Source organism: Malurus melanocephalus, unplaced genomic scaffold (genome assembly GCF_030028575.1).
Source record: "Malurus melanocephalus ecotype Western Australia unplaced genomic scaffold, MMel_1.1 scaffold_61, whole genome shotgun sequence".
NCBI classification, from domain to species: domain Eukaryota; kingdom Metazoa; phylum Chordata; class Aves; order Passeriformes; family Maluridae; genus Malurus; species Malurus melanocephalus.
Genome location: NW_026623293.1, coordinates 2,031,273 through 2,047,906, shown reverse-complemented (window position 1 = coordinate 2,047,906; position 16,634 = coordinate 2,031,273). Strand labels below are relative to the sequence as shown.

Here is a 16,634-nt window from a genome sequence, read left to right as displayed (position 1 = left end):
CGGGGGAGCCTGGCGGCCACGGCGGCCCGCGGCGCCTCCCTGCGCGGGGAGCTACCGCCGCTGCCCGTCCCGCCGCACCTGGACCCGCGCTCCCTCCCGCTGCCGCCGCCAAGGGCGCAGGAAGGCGCCCCGAGCCCCGCCGCGCTTCGGGTGCCCGCTGCCCCCGCCGCTCGCCTCCCCTTCGCTTCCCTGGGGGAGCCGCCGCGGCGTGGGACGGGGCGGGAGGCGGCGGGCGCTGCTGCCGGGCCGTCGCGTCTGGTTCAGCGGTGATTTATGGTTTTGTTAACTCAGCATTTGGCACGGCGTGCGAGCGGGGAGAGCGGCGAGCGGGAGTCATAACTTTGTGTTACTTGTGGAAGGGAAAGGGAAAGGGCCCCGTGGGGCCGTGGCCGCCCCAGCGGCTTCCTCCAAATCCTCCCTCCCCGCTCCGTGCCCGCCCGCTTCGTCCCTGCGCCGGGGGCTCGCTGCAGCCAGCGGGGAATAGTGCTGGGCAGGTTCCTTGTGGGGGAGACACGACACGGGACTGACACCCGTGAAGGTGAGTGTGACAGAGGGGAAAAAAAGGTCCGAAATTAAATGTTTTTCTTACTACTGGCTTTGCGTGGAAACCCTATATATTTATTCCTTGTGCGTACATATGTATTTCTCTACATATACACAGAATATGTACACGTATTTTTTAACTATGAGAACATTGCCTATAGGCTTCTGTTTCCAGATGTTTTGTTTTCTGTTTCYTTTGGGCATATTTATATTTCTGCTGGGAGGGAAACAGACAGCAGCAAYGTGGCTGAATATGTATTTGAACAGTAGCAGGGAATATCTTGTGTGCCTTTAATTCAGATGCAGAGGATATCCATGTGGGATTAATATACTTAAGCGATCGTGTCACACTGACGTATCTTGTTCAGACTTGTAGATTTTTAAAGCAGTGTGGACTTGTAGGTAGTAGCGGAAGTGTAATTAATTTTAAGCATGTGACTTGGCCTAGTGCTTATGATTTTAACGTGGTATTCGTACCTTGGTAAATATGCATAGATTTAGCCATCTGTCCTCTATTTTCCCTCCGTGTGTGCACATACCAYRCTGTGCAAATGAAAAAGGTACCTGTGGTAAGCTTTAGAGCCGAATATATATTTCAACTCTTCTGGGAAATGCTCTAAAGTTACTCTCCAGGACTAGTGGAAAGCGTCTTTCATACAGTTTCTGAGTATGTTTAAAGTAAAATAAAAAAGTTGCTCCGGCATCAATTATGTCAATTTGTAGCTTTTATTTGGCACTAATACTATTTGCATTCATCCAGTACAGTTGATACTGCTGCTGGAAGGGATGTAATTTTTCCCACTGTGGACAAGGCCCTTTTGTGCAGCGTCAACCTCATGCTTTTAGCAGACGCATGAACCYCTGGGTAGAGCCCTGCGGTTTTTCTCTCTAGTGATAAGGTGGTGGTGAGGTGCCAGCTGGTGTTGCTCATTGGTGATCATAGCAACAGAACTTCTGCCACAGGCTGGAGCTCCCAGTTGGGGCACGCCGGTCTTTGGCACTTGCCATAGTTGCTGGCATATGCTATGCCTCATCTACATATCAGTGAAAYTCAGAGTAGCAGTGGGCCACCCTAGTGATTTGTACAGTGTAAGGGTCTGTCTGTCTGTCTGTCYGTGCAAGGTAACCTGCAGGAYRGTGCCTGTTTTCCTGCAGCTGAAGAGATGGGTTTTTTTGTTGTGGTATCCCTTTGCTGTCACCACAGGAGTGGTACCTATCTGCATTGTGCACGTGTGTGGGTGGATGACATAATGTGTCACTTCAACATACTTTCCCCTCTGAAACTCATCTCTGTAATTTATAGCCCTCCCTCTGAAGAAATGTCCTGGGTTTAGTCAACAGCAAACCTRCCAAAATCTAATCTTTGGAATTGGTATGTTTGGGATTGTGATGCTGAAATCTTCATTTGAGCATCATTTTCTTAAATTTGGCTTTTACAGAATAACAGTTGTCATAAGAAGATTAAAAATAAAGTCTACTTGCTGCTAACACTTGGTGGGTGAAATTTTCATCTCTTATACTCCAGATGCTCTGCAGTTTCTCTGCTGGTTGCAGAGTCTCTAGAATTGTAGTGTGCAGTACTAAACAGATTGCTTTTTTCCTAACCTAGGGCTTGCTAAACTGTGTTATACCTACCACAGCAAAAGTAGYACATTAATTCTGCCACCAGTGTCATGTGAATGCTGTTTGGGGAACTTTCTTAGTCTTGCTTTTCCTTGGGTTGAAAGCTTGGTTACAAGACACTGGAAAAAGTTCTCTTAACTTTTTGTCCTGATTTATGTCAGGAAGAAAGAAAAAGTGTATTAAATTGGTATTCCCATTGCTGCCTGATGGTGTTAGATTTTTTTGCATCCTCTGGGTAGCTCTTGGAATCTCAGCAACACTGAATGATTCTTTTACTCCTTATGCTGCCAAGTAGAATTATATAGCCTAATTTATTTAGATTTGGCATGTTCTCACTGAAATTCATGCCATGCTAGGTGAATGAACGGTTTGCTTGTTTATACTGCCTTCACTACCCCCTCCCCTTTTAATAGGCCCTCACAGATCTTACTGTAGTTCTGCTTTAAGATTTCTGAATTTGGCTGAATCTGGCAATAAAAATAGAAATAAAGAAATATGAACCACATTAAACTTCTTATCAAAGAAGGTATTTTCATGCTGTCAGTTACCAGGGTAGAAATCTCACTTCTTGTGGCTCCAGCCAGTCCTACAATCACATTTACTGCTCTTCTATAATTTTTTTTCTGACAGTTTATTGTGAGCTTTCTRTGGCTGAAGTACTGAGGACAGATGTGAACACGGTCCCTTCATCTTTGAAGAATTACAAAGTCAACTAATTGGCTTCCAGATCACACTGTATCTTTCTTCATATCCCTGTATCATAATTCAGACTCTTCYAGTCTAGTTATTATTCTTTTCCAGATGTCTCTTAACAATTGAATCTTTGCTGGATCACTTTTCCCCTGATGAATTATTATTTATTTTCTCAGAGGCATGCAAGAAATAAAATGACTGATGGATTATTTTTTCTCCTCCCATTACCTTTCTTCAATATTCTCCCACGTTCATTTGCAAGTAGAGCTACTTAGAAAGTGTTCATTAAAATGTCATTGAAGTGAAAGTCAAGGCAGAGTGTTAATCAAAAATGCTTTTCAGTTTCAAGTCACTCATTTCTCATGAATAAACCTTTAAAAACAAAAACAATCTCTTTCTTTTCTACTGCTGATACTTTCCCTGTTCATTTGCTGTCTTGATCATTGTGGTTGGATTATTTGTGGTAACTGSGTTTGACACCATCGATTGACTTAGGGTTTTAGAGAAACACAGTATCAAAGCACTCAACTAACTTGGGAATAAAAATGTATGGATCAATCAACTGCAGGTATGAAGAAAGAGTAGGTCTCTTCAAAAGCTTGAAGTGCTGAAGAACTCAACAGTTTATCTTGCCTTGGAGCTGCGTGCCAACATGTTGATCTCATGTTGGATGACTGATRGCAGTGATAACTGTTGGGGCTGTTCCTCTGTGCAGCCCAAGGTAGCCCTGTTTCTGCCCAGGGCTGGGCCTCAGGGAGCTGTAAGATAATGGGTAGGTGTTTGAGRATGTAGCCTGGAAGATGGGAGGATGATGGTATGACATTGTTACTGGGGAAGGACATGGCAGGTACTGGAGTAACTAAATTTCCTAGGTTGGAAGGCTTTGTGGGCTGCCCACAGTGCCCTGGGAACACAGATGACTCTTTGCCTAGATAGAGCTGAGACAGCAGTGCTGTTATTGAGTAGCGTTTCAGTATGAAAGTATAATGTCAGTGTAAAGTCCAGAAATACTTATGACCTATGACCAGCTGGGATCATGTATCTTAAAGCAACAAACCTAGGGTCTCTCTGTGGCTGCAAAGTCTTGACAAGTGTTTTCCTCTGCTCACCACTGAATACCAGGTTTAGGCTTAACTGCAGCAATTGCAACTTGTTTGGATGGTGCTGCAGTTGTATGTGCTGAAAGTTAAATAGATCTGTTGTGTCTTCACAGAGTTGAGACTCTTGCTGGTTCATTCACCTGGTGGTTTGACATTGATGTTAGAGAATGGTGTGTAGCGAATTGAACTCTGTTGGTCTCTACAGGKAAGGAACAAGTGATAGGGAAGGACCTTCCCACTGCTGCCTGTTTCTCCTTCACYCCTAGTTTATCCAGGAAGGACCCAAACTATTCATAATATTTTTTGTGGTCCCTTTTGAGCTGTGCCCCCTGATGAGAGACAAATATTTCATGCCTGATGGTATGAAAAAGGAGGTCTGTGAGGTTAAGTATATATCAGCCCATACATCCTCTGAAAATAGATAATTCGAAGTAAGGGAAGATCCATGTCCTTTCTTTAGTTTGCTGTCCCTGGGCTGTAACATTAGGCTTATTGAAATGAGCCAACAGTTGACTTTGTTACTTTTTCAGGAATGGGAGATTTGGCACTAACCAGTGCTTGCTCCGGACAGTATATCCACAATGAGTTTCTTCAGCAATTATATGACTGTTACAYTTTCAAGGAGGAAGACTTCCAAATATTTTGTTAATGATTTCAGACTGAAAGGAGTATGGGTAAATTCACAGRTCTCAGAGAAAAAAAAAGACATGCTGTTTTAAGGTGCAGCAATGTCTAAATGAGCTCAGCTTGAACTGCGTAAGCTGGCTGTTGGTGGATATGGGTGAGGTGCAGYTTTGTTTCCTGAGAGGGCTTTCCAAGTGTGGACAAGGTTTTCACAAAATGGAGTATTTCCTTGCTGCGCAGTGTGTCTGKATGGATGTCATAGGCTTTGAGCATGGAAAGCCTTGGCATAGGATTTGATGCTTTAGTTATTTCAGCATTTATTTGCCATTCTCCATTTGGGAATTTGTCCTATGTGTATGGTGAGATACTGATAACATCAAGGTGATTTGTGTATGTTATGGAGCAGTGGTTGTCAGGAGTCGACTGTGGTTTTTGACCATTTGTGATTTGTGGGTCCCTAGTCCTCAGGCCCTTGCCCTGATGYTGTTCATGAGCTGTTAGATTTTGGAGTTTCTGCATCCTTGCTCTGCTGAGGCTCTTTCTGGTTCCTGGGAAGCTGGCCATGCTTTCACTTGCCCGAATGAGGCGATGCTCTTTCCAAAATTACAATAGTGTTGCAAAATCTGTAATGTTCAACTTCTCTGTCAAGTCGTAGGTCAAAAATATGATCAGATTTACAGGTTAGGCTAGGTGTGTTTGTGAAGGTGCTAAGAGGACTATGAAGAAACTGGCTTCTCTTAAAAACACGAGATAATGAGTTTGTGGACTTCATCATATTCAACCTTGTTAATGTATCTTCTGAAATGCTCCAGACTGATCATTCTGGGACATTTTGCTACCTTTCCTTGCAAGATATTAATGCTAGCCTTCCTGTAGCTGTGTGTTAGTTGTAATCTTTGAGTGAATAAATAAAACTTTGGCTTTGGCTTTTCAGGATGATGAAATTTATAAAGGTGCTTTAGTAAGCATCTTAGACTTCACATTTGCAGAACAGGTGAACAAAGTGCTTCTTAGTGTCTGGTTGTCTTGCACTCTGTGTTGTTAAGAGCAGGGAAAAAAGACATGGGATTTATATCTCATCTAGAGAGCTTTGGGTGATGCAATGTATATCATGTATTTCACTCTYGGGATTGTACATTGCCTGTTGGCAGTTAGAGGTAGGTCTTACATTACTCAATTCATTCACTTAATTTCACAATGCTTTGTGCTCTTTGCTTCCTGTTTGTGGTTGAGTGTATTTCTGCTGCTACTTGCAGCTACCAGAAAATATCTGATTTCTCTGGTTCTTTTCTCTAATTCCTTGAAAAACCCAATCCAGTTCATACCATGGTAGGTGATGTGGGCCGTGTCATTGAGATTGCTGGGTCCCACAGGAGTGGCATGTAATTCGTCCTGGAGGCACAAGCTGTTGAATCCTGGGAATGGTTAGACGTGGATATGCCTCCTGTGGAAACCATGGTGAGTGTGGACAGGAAGGATGAGGGCAGGGTAATATTAGGATTAAGGCACATTCCATCAGGAGGAGATGGTGTTGGTGGCTTCAGGCAGTCTTTTCTTTTTTTTTTTTTAATAACCTGCCCTTGCTACTGTGAATTAGAGGAAGGGAGACAAAAAAATCTGTCCACTTCCTGAGTGGTAAAGAGGCCACTTGACTAATGCAGTTGCAATAACTGGAGGCCAGAACTGGGTGGATCTCAATACTCCTCACTCACAAAGCAATGGAAGAGWTTGGTCATCTGAATTGTGGTGATGGCCTCCTGACAGGAGGTTAACTACAGCACTGTTCTTGCTTTCTAGAAAGCTTGCATCGTTCTTCTTTACAAATTTCAAAGATGATTGATGTTTTGTTGTTTTTTTTTTTTACGTGGTACAAGTGGTTCGAAACCTGCTAGAGCTGGTCCCTGCTCCAGCTGAGTCCCTGGTAGTCTGCTGCTGAAACAAACTGGGATGGGGGAAAATTTCATTAGTGCAGAACCGTTCACAAGGGTTTTAGGATTGTGATGATGAATTTTCTAAACAGGAGGAATAATTGAARCTGCTGGTGTTCCACTGTGCTTACTCCAGCAAGATTTTGTCAGTGGGTTCTTAGTTATTTGTTGATTTCTGCATAATAGACTGAAAAAGGAGCAGAATGAATGGGATCTCAACAAAGGTTAGATTTTTTGGTTTGATCATTTTTTTTGTTTGTGTGTTTGTTTTTTTGAGCTGCTGGTACTCTTGGAGTTACATTGTCTCAAAAAGAAATACTTGAAGATGGCCATAATTGGAAGCAGCTGGTTAAAATTTTGAGGGTTTTGTATAGAAAGTAGCACTGGTAACTTTGCTTTTTATTATTAKGTGGCTTGATCATATGTATCTTTGTAAAACAGAGGTGCATTCAATATGCCAAATAGCTGAGAGTACTGAAATAGACAGGTCTRAAATCCTGTGGACATTTCTGTACAGGATGCAGAGCTTTTAACATATCCCTTCTGTCAGCAGTACAAAGAGGAATCAAAAGAAGCAAATGCAAAACATCTGAGTGATAGTCCTGTGTATATACTGCCAGTAGTAAAGGGAAGGGGAAACTAGAAGTCTCTCTAGTTCATCCAGTGTTGAGCACATGGTCACAGCTTTTGTCAAGGCAGTATTTTTGGCTCAGATTAAGTCCTATTGCCATGTCTGGTTCCAGTGAAGAGTGATTTTTATGAATAGGGGTCTAGGCTGAGGGAGCTGGGCTTAACTGCTTGGATGAAAGGTAGGCAAGGGACAGTCTAGTAGATATTACAGCTACTAGAGGATTATTATGAAGATAATAGGACTGAGCTCTACTTAGTAGTGCCAGGTGGCACCAACTGAGAGTGACAACCAATTGTTTCTTGGAGATTCTTGGGTTGTTGGGAAAATCGTGTTACTAGGAGAGTAGTGCAACACACCAGCAGGTCATCCAGAGAAGGCAGTATCTGACCTTTGAGCTTCTCAGGACTCAGCAAGGCAAAGCTATGCTGACCCAATCTGCTCTTGATAGTTTTCTTTCAAGTCAGAAGCTGGACYAGGTAAGAAAGCCCCTGAGGTTTCCTACAATCAAAGTTTCTAGGCGAASCCCCTACCGCCCTTGTCAAGTGAAGAATTTTTTGACAGTTTTGGGCTGAGCTGACCAGCTACTATGGGATGCTTGGTGATAAATTTACTTTCATGTCCTCAAYAGAGCTTTTGCAGTTCATACAGTAATGCTTCCGTGTACTATACTGAGATTAGTATTGTTAATCTAAGTATTTATGACCTGGGRACCAGCAGAATATTTTTGTCAACAGGTTTCTTTTTTCACCTGTCCCTGAAGGAAGACCAGAACTCTTYGATGGCTAATACAATATTGCCCAAACAGGCAGCCCCTTCTTGTGGGTCTGCTGAAGATAGCTTTGGGGGATGAGGTGGCATTACAATTGCCAAGAGGGCAGGTGGTCTGCAGTGAAATTTAATTTACAATCTTAATTTCGTAAGACTATGTACCCCACAGCAAACAATCTGTGTAATCTTCATTTTGTGATTTTTCTTCACAGTCCCCTTTACATAGTAGTACTACCTGTAAGTAAGCCAAAGGTAGCAGACAGGATACCTTCTAATCTTATTTTGTCTCTGCTAATATGTATTAGTGGTTGTATTTTATCCTTATTAGAGCTGATATGAGGGGGAGGAGCCAAATGAATGTTTTTTTGTCAATTTATAACACCTTTTTCTGAGAGAGAGAGAAAGGAAGAGGAGAGTTGGAGAAAAATACAGAATAGGTGAAGTAGCCGTGTTAGAAACCTGGATGCTATCCCCTTGCAGGCATTTCCCTAMAAATAAACTCTCCCTTCCATCTTTGGATCTCTGGTGAATGAAGTCCTATATGCATTTTGATGTTTGAGACATTCCTTCTGTAATTTACTTCATTTTTCTGGTGGTGGGATTAAATATTGACATGTGCTACTTGAAACATGCTGTTTTTCAGAGGTCATGGTTTTGGATGCCATTTTATCCCACACAGTGCTTCTGCTAGAGGACCTTGTTTCTTGCCCTGCATTACTCATACTTGTTTGCTTATTTTTTTCTGTGTGAAAACAATTCTTGTTTCTCTTTGTATTTGCAGTTATTTATTTCTTGGTTTCTGTTACATGACATTTGGGAAAAATGAAGGTTCATGTTCATGTATACAGTATTATGTGGCAGAGTAATTAGGCAAAAATCCACATGTGATGTTTAAAAGCATTATACAACAAAGTGTTCCTGACACTTCACAGTAATCAGCGAGCAAGCTGAAACAAAGCAACCTCTTTTGAGGTGCAAATGGAAATTTGGTGCAAAACTCATGACTGAATGCATCTAAGTCTGATGTTTAAAGAAAAGCTTGCCTAAGTGAACACAAACTCACAGACTTCACAAAACAGAGCTGCCTGTTAACCAAAAGACTAGTTGCTTGCCAACAGTTCACTTGGCGTAGCTTTCTCCTACCTGTCATCCATACTTCACAGAAAKAAATAAAACCCTGTACTTACATACTCCAGGCCCTCTCTTCTTGCCAAAGTAATGCTTTCTTAATTATACGGAGTCCTCTCTTACATGTGGGGGTTATTAGTTGCTGTAAAAGGGYGAGGGACTGAATGCTACTCTTACTGATTTTAAAAAACAAAAATTATCCAATTGGCTCTCATTTTCTGTGAAGTTTCCTAGAGCTTATTTTCTCTGCTTACAGTGGAGATTGCTTGCTGATTTTGCTGCATGCCCCTGAGTATGTACCCTACAGACTCAGGCTGTCAAGAGGCAGCTACTAGGGAAATGGGAGGCAGCATCACCTGTTAAATAGTGATGGGTTGTTTTACACCTGTATTGCAGTAGTGTGCAAAAACAGTAAGGTAATTTTAATGAATTAGAAAGAGCGAGTTGAGTTATTTTTGTGCTAATTGAMGATGAGAAAATTCAAAATGTAGCTTAGTTTCAGTGGCATTTTTTCCTTTGGGTTTATAATGAAGTAATAAAATAGAGCTTTTGATTTAAAGATTAATTAGAGAGTTCTCATTACATCACTGGTTGGAAGATGCGTTATGCRGAGCCATTGCTTGAATTGTATGCAGGATTTCAAGTACATTTGAGGCTGAAAATGGAATCTTCATAGATTTTAAAAATAATAGGTTTGAGTGCAGAAAACTTACTTGGAATACATCTCATATAGTTACATGAAGTATTAATTTTGGTCATTTAAGAAAGTCTTGGAGGACAAATCTTGCTCTTGTGTCCTTCCAGTGGGTTGGATATCCCTAAGAAAAGGGGCAGAAGTTTAATGTATGTATCCTCCAACTATGCTCCTTGAAACAGGGTTTTCCTATGCCCACGTGACTTTGTGGCTGAGGTTAGTAGTTTTTACGAAAAGGTGATTTATCAAATGGTTTCCTCCTGTTGTGGGTTTGAATAGGAACTACTCCAAATCTGAGGCCAGAACAATGGGTGTGGAGGAAATTAGTCATGRAGGGGTCTGAAGAGGAAGGAGCATGTTTTTATCAGCAATGGAAGAACTTCCCAGTACATGGGGGTCTCACTAAAGATGATTTATGCATCAGTGGYAATGCTGGATTGCACCTTCTCATTGTTTCCAAGTATTGAAGACTTAAAGGTACATTGAGTATWAAAGACTTAATGGTACAACACTCGCTTTCTTCTTAATATGACACATTTGGGAAGTATTCTTCCTAACCACATGGATTCAAAATACATGTTTATGAAGACTTAAGCATTTGATGTTTATTTCAACCTAAGTCCAGGGCCTGGGAGGCTTCCATCGGGTAAATCCCTGGCCGTGGTAGATATTGTACAAGCTAGAGGGACATGAAGCCAGTTAGCAGAGAGAGATTTATCTTGAATTTATGATATATGTTGCTAGCTTAGTGCTTGTACTTTTACCCTGTGATTCCTTGTGATTCATAAAACATATTTGGAATAGGGTTAAGCAGCTGAAGAGAAAGGGTTTCTRCTTTAGATGTAACCCTTTTACATTCTGGTGGAATATTTGGGAAGATCTGTTCTSATAGGAAAATTTCTGAGGAAATGGCTACATTTATGGATGGGTACAGGTATCTAAATATATGGTATCTAAAATGGCACTAGACAATTTTATATCTGGGACATCTGTGTGGGGCTGGCAAATATAAGGCATGCCAATAACCTGGTCCTTCCAGCAATGGCCACTGAAGGCCAACAGGAATTCCCTAGGCCATCTAGAAGGGACTAGATATCTGGGTTTGGATGACTAGAATTTAAATTTTWATGTTTTAATACTTTTGTGATTTGGTATTTCAGATGAGCAAACTGCAAACGKTTTTTTTTTTTTTCAGCTGTCATGRAGAAAAACAGAATCACTTTCCTGAAAAAACTTTTGCATAAGTCAGTGTTCTAAGAGTAAGGCAATGTAGGTGGTTTGCCAATTTATTTTACTGAGCTTATTATTTTGCCAGTTTATAGTATCTGCCTTATAGAGTCTGCAAGATAATGCTTATCTTACCAACCTTCCCTCTCTCCAAAAATGTCCCCCTCCAAAACAAAAAAGAAAACCAAGAAAATCAAGAGAATACCAGCTCAACTCTTCTTAGGTTAATTTGGTGTCAATCAGTTGTTCAGAGGAGGAAAGCGTGAGTGAGTGAGTGCAAAGATTGCTCTTCAGTCAGGGGAAAAAAAATCCTGGAACATGTTCAGCATAGCTTAGAGAGCAAGCTTATGTAGCTTATATAGCAACATAGCTGGAACGTGCTTATGGCAAGCTGAGGATTTACACCAAAGCTGTAACTGTACATTGTCAAAATACAGGTGTCCTTTAGCTCTATGCTAATGTCTTTAGTTATTTGAACTGAATTGGAAAATCAAAAGTGCTATCCAGCATATGTAACTAAAATATCAGAATATTTGTGTTCGTAATAAGGCTTCTTCTGTAGTAAGATTTCATCTCCTGCATGTTTAATGAAGGACGTGATAGAAGAAGCCCAAGGATGACCATCTCAGGTAACCAATACAGAAACACAGATGCTTTTAGGATATGATGGAATCTCTTAGAATAGCTWCTTTGGGATAGGATGAATCACAGCCCACAAATGCCTATTTCTCTTCAGTGACTATAAAGAGAGAGGGGGAGTAGAGTGACTCAGTGAAATGTGGTTGTTTATATTTGGTCAAATATATCTCAAGCTAAGTGCATAAGGCTACAATCCAGAGGCAGCTCAGCTCTCCATGGCACCTGGTGTATGTGTCTCAAACATTCAGCTACAAAAGCCTAGTTGGAGTGAACTGCAGTTCTCCTCTGGCTGATGCCTTCATCACCCTCCCCAGCTGGAACCACCCTCTGAAGGAATGGTGCMCATGTACTTAGTTTTCATCCCGATGGGGAATTGGTGTCATCCTAAAATAAAGTCAGGATGCAGACTGGATCTGTGCCTGAACCCATGTGTTTGGATCTCACAATTTAGACATGGCTTAAGCTCCTTGTGCAAGCAAAGGAAGGAGAGAGAGCATTTGGAAGGCCTCCAGGAGCCACCTTAATTTTGGTAAGATTGATTTGTAACATGTAACTTGAATATGTGCTTGCTTCTGTGGAGTGTTTTCATTTTATATTTCTCCCAGCATATATGATTAAAATAGAATAGTTTTCCTTTCTGTAGAATAGTTTTCCTTTCTGTGCTCAGATAATTTCCAGTTTTCCTAGGCTAGGGAGATGTTGGGATGTCTTGGTTGTAGAAAGTTGAAATAGTTGAAAAGCCAGACTTAAAGTTCTTGTGATAAGTCTATTTTAGAAACAAAAATTAGACCAGTCCTTTCAGAACCTGTTCCCAGTTAGTAACTTGGAATTTTGATATTACTCGTTCAGTTTTTAACTTAATAAYGATTTCGACCATCACTTCAGCCCCAAAACAGAGATTGAGGTATTTTGCAAAAGCTGGCATCAGTGGTWTTATGCATGAGTGCCTAGTTTTAAAATCTTGGCAGCTGCTTTGACTTTTCTTTATGCTGTCATTCAGACCATAGCTACCAAAGCTGAATTTTGCTCGTAGTAACAGTTGTGGGAAGTTACTAAGGGAAGAGTCTTTTACTGACACAGGAAATAGTTTTGCAGTTCTTTTTGTCATTGCCAAACTTACCAAAATGTCACTGTTGCCACAGGTCGTCTAGGCACAGCTCAAAACTGTCTATCTGCTGCACTGAATGTCACATAAATTGCTTGGTGACTTCAGTGCTAATGTTAYATATGTTCCACCCTTGTTGCAAAACTCCCTTTAAATTGACAAGTTTTGTTGTTTCTGGAATTTGACCTAATTGTTATGATTCAAGAGTAAGGAAGGAAAAACTGTGTGGCTCCTGCATTTTTCAGTTCTCCTCTTTATTGTTTTCAAAATAGTCCACTTTTCCCCAAAAGCTATATCAAGACCATTCAYAAAATTGTGTGTAATAGTCACCATTAGGAGCATTTTTCCATTGTTTCATTAATTACAGGAGTATGTCAAGCAGAGCAAATGGCATTTTCTGAGTTGCAAATTTACCTTTTTTATTYTTTGTTGAGTTTGACATCAGAATTTCTCAGCTTCTCTAAGATTATGTTGTTTTGCAATTAAATATATAATATAGTTGTATAAATCAGATGGAAAATTGAAATTCTGGCCTTTTTCTTTGTAACTGGTATGAAAATGGGCCATTTGCCATTTTTTTTGAGAAAGAGCATATATTTTCTCTTGAACTTTTTTAATGGGTCTTAGCTAAAAGGTTCACAAATGGGATGTGATGTATTTTCAGCACACCCTATTGAGTTGAGGGGCTTCTCACCCTTTTTTACGGGATGATTTATAACATAATAATTAACATGAGGATCTGGGGGGGGTGCGTGGCTGCTAGTTGTGTGCTTATTGTTCAAGAGTCCCAGGAATGRTATCTGGAAGCACCTCAGCCCTGTTTGACCGCAGTTAAAGCTCTGCAGTGTTTGAAGACCAGTGCGTGCACAATGAAGCAGTGACGCTTGAAATTGGGTTGGCCAGGCAGTGCTGAGCCCTCACCTTTTGAGGGGTTGTGTTTGTGACTTGTCCTGGGTTTGTGGCGGGGAAGGGTTGAGGTGACTTGCAAGTTTTCTCCCTAATCTGGAACAAACTGATAGCCCACAGAAGCTCTTGGTGGGTGTTGTGGTGTGAATGTGCATGTGGTCTGTGGAGAGGGCAGCTGGCTCCTGGTGACTGATGCTGTGTTGTGTTACTCACTCTCCCTTGTCTGGCAAGGGCACCATCTTCTTCTGTGTTGTAACCTGCTTGACTGGATCAGCCAGACACTGGCTCTTGCTTCTATTCCTCCCTTTCCCCCTCATTACTTCCTCTTCTGTCCAGCCTCATGCCATGTTTTGGCCCACCTGACCTTTCTGAAGTCCCCTCTGCAGTGTGCTCTCAAGGGCATGTCTCACACTCCTCCGTGGGGCAGCAGCCGAAGGGTCATGAGAGCAACAGGCGAGGTTGTCTTCCTGCTGTCAGCTCCAATGTCTGGTCTCTGGCAGATGGGAGCAGCAGTTACAGGGGAAATCCTGCTAATCTCCTGTAACTTGAGCCCATTACATGCTCAGTTGCACTGTGGGGCTGKTGCCTTTCCAGCCGCATAGGGACTGATGGCTGAAGGAATAGGACAATAACCGCAGAACATTTTCTGAGATTTGCACTGTAGGGATCAGAAACAAAAATCAAAAAGATGGTGTGAATCAGCTGAATAATAGCAAGTTTTAAAGYTTGGTCAAATAGGAAAATATTTTCATATGCATAGCAAAAAACAAAGTCTTTATATATGAAATAAACACTCAAAAACAATATAAAAATGCAAGGGATCAGCATTTTGCCAAATTTCAAGACYGCCCCAACATGGGCAGAGGAGCCATAGTTCCCCAGTGAGTTGCAAGAATGGCAGAGCAACATGTTTTTGTCTAGGCTATCTCAGAAACAGACAAACTGTGTTTTGGCAGAAAAGTCAATAAAATCCTGCAGCAGATGTCCAGCATGGAAAATTTTTAACAAGGGCAGCTCAAGTTTGGCAAAGTCAAAAGAATGTRAAAAATCCTGATGAGATGCACTAAGCCATCTTAATAATGGGTGGAGTTACCACCCCTGTCCCCAGGGTCTCTCGAACCCACCAGAATCAACTATTTGGTTTTTTAGAGGAGGATTGTTTTGGGGTGATTTTTTTTTTTTATATAGGGCAGAATAGAGAAGAATGGAGGGGGTGATTGAACTGAAAATAAGGGTTGGCTGGCAGGAACCCTCTTGGCAGGAGCGTGTCTCAGCCATGCCTGAAAGGGGAGGGTTTTCACAAATTGTGTGGGAGATGGTGGAGCCCAAAGGAGAGTTGTTGCTTGCTGGATAGAAGAATAATGGATTTTTGGGAAGCTGTGTTTATAATATGCAAAATAGTTCATAGGAAACAATGGAGCCTTGGGACAGAGCTGCCAGTGAATGAGAGCTTTGTTTTCCTCTTGTCTATTCATATTTCTAAACTTTTAGTGGCATTTAAAACACATTTTACACATTTTTTGTGTAATGGCTTGAATTGCCTAAATTGCTGCCTAAAGTATTGTTGTACTGCAATCTTTATCCCTTTCTGGATAAAGACTGACTTTGAGCTTAAGCTCCTTTTTGTATTTTTCTTAATTGCAACTGTTGTTTAATAATCCTTGGCTGCTAAGTTCTCATGTTTCAGAACTTAAGAAAAATTTATAGGAAAACTGATTGACAGCAGACCTTGTGTACCAAGCGTATCGAGCTGCCCACAGCTTGACTTGAAAATGGCAACTGGTATCATAGTGCTTATGCCAGAACCTTGACACAAATGAACATCAGTTGCAAGCTAATTGCATGAACTTCAGTTTAAATGCTGTTGATGGGATTTGTCTGCCATGGATATGAATTAAAACACCATCATATAAATTGTGTTTTCATTGAGAAGCATCCMATACCTGCAGTCCCTAATAACTTGAAAAGATGTTTGCTTCTATTGCTATTAAATGCAGACACTGCACATAAGCTTATGCAGTATTAAACGAGAACATTACTGCCTGAATCGGAGTGTGTTTAAATCAGAGCATGTTAAAATAAAAGATAGATTATTTGATTTATTGTGGTGCATGGCTCAYCTTTACAACCAAAACAACATCACTGCAGTTTTGTAGCTCCCGAAATGTTGTTTGTGMATGCATTTACGATTAGCAAAAGCTTTGAAAATCCTTGTGCAAGAAATGGTGTAGCTGCTGTTGCAGTGGAGRGAAAGGGAGTTGCTTGCTTTTGCTGCGTTTGTTATTTCACTGAGCTATCGCTTTACCTCACCAGTAAAACTCTTTCCCTGCGTGAGGGAAATTCCTGGTTCATCGGTATGGATGCATTGTTTTTACACATTAGAAGTGCTGTGTTGCTGTGTCAATCATCCCGTTAGGATCAGTTTAAGAGCAGTAGGGCTGACGAAGCTGGGTGTGATTGGCTGCCATATGCTGGGAGGGCTCTGTGAGAAGGAAGGGCTGCAGTCTTTCAGCAACAGAGTTTAGGCTGTGTCTTTGCTTCATCATCTGAGGAAAAATCCCCAGATAAGTCACAAGGCTTACAGAGAAAAAAAAAAACCCAAAACATTACAGGCTGCTCATCGTTTCACGTGAGAATTAGTTACCATGATGCGATGGGAAAGATATGGCTGTTTGTTTATATCAGATGTTCCTGTTCACGTTGGGAATGTGTCGAATAGACAGGGCTAAACAAGGTAGGAGGATTGTTGTCTTTTATCGAATGTTTCAAGAGTTTGCTGCAGTATACTGCATACTGTATGTGTTGCTTGCGGGAGTCGGGGAAACACTGTTTCTCCCGTGAATAGATTCTGTTTGGGTGCAATARGTGGATTTTTTATAGGTAACTTGTTTTCAAAGGGTATTAATTTCCAGTGTAAATAGCTCTCTTCAGAAATAGAACATGAGTATATGCATATTAAAACAAGTAAAAAAAGAAATAGGTCAGTGTGTTTCAGAAGTGCTGCTACCCTAATTGGATTTTTAGC

General features: G+C 41.3%; 1 protein-coding gene across 7 annotated transcripts in view; it reads left to right on the top strand.

Annotated features, from left to right (window-relative positions):
* MBNL2 (muscleblind like splicing regulator 2) overlaps positions 1-16,634 on the top strand; it is a 106,333-nt gene that overhangs the window by 415 nt on the left and 89,284 nt on the right. For 2 of the 7 annotated variants that reach the window (XM_057366207.1, XM_057366208.1), the window contains exon 1: positions 16,146-16,343. The exons of 2 other annotated variants lie outside the window; for them this stretch is intronic. The gene's annotated coding sequence lies outside the window, so the exon portion shown is untranslated. Of the gene's footprint in view, positions 1-356; positions 539-16,141; positions 16,344-16,634 lie in introns of those variants that run through there. 3 more of the 7 variants (XM_057366205.1, XM_057366206.1, XM_057366203.1) reach the window with 3 other exon arrangements.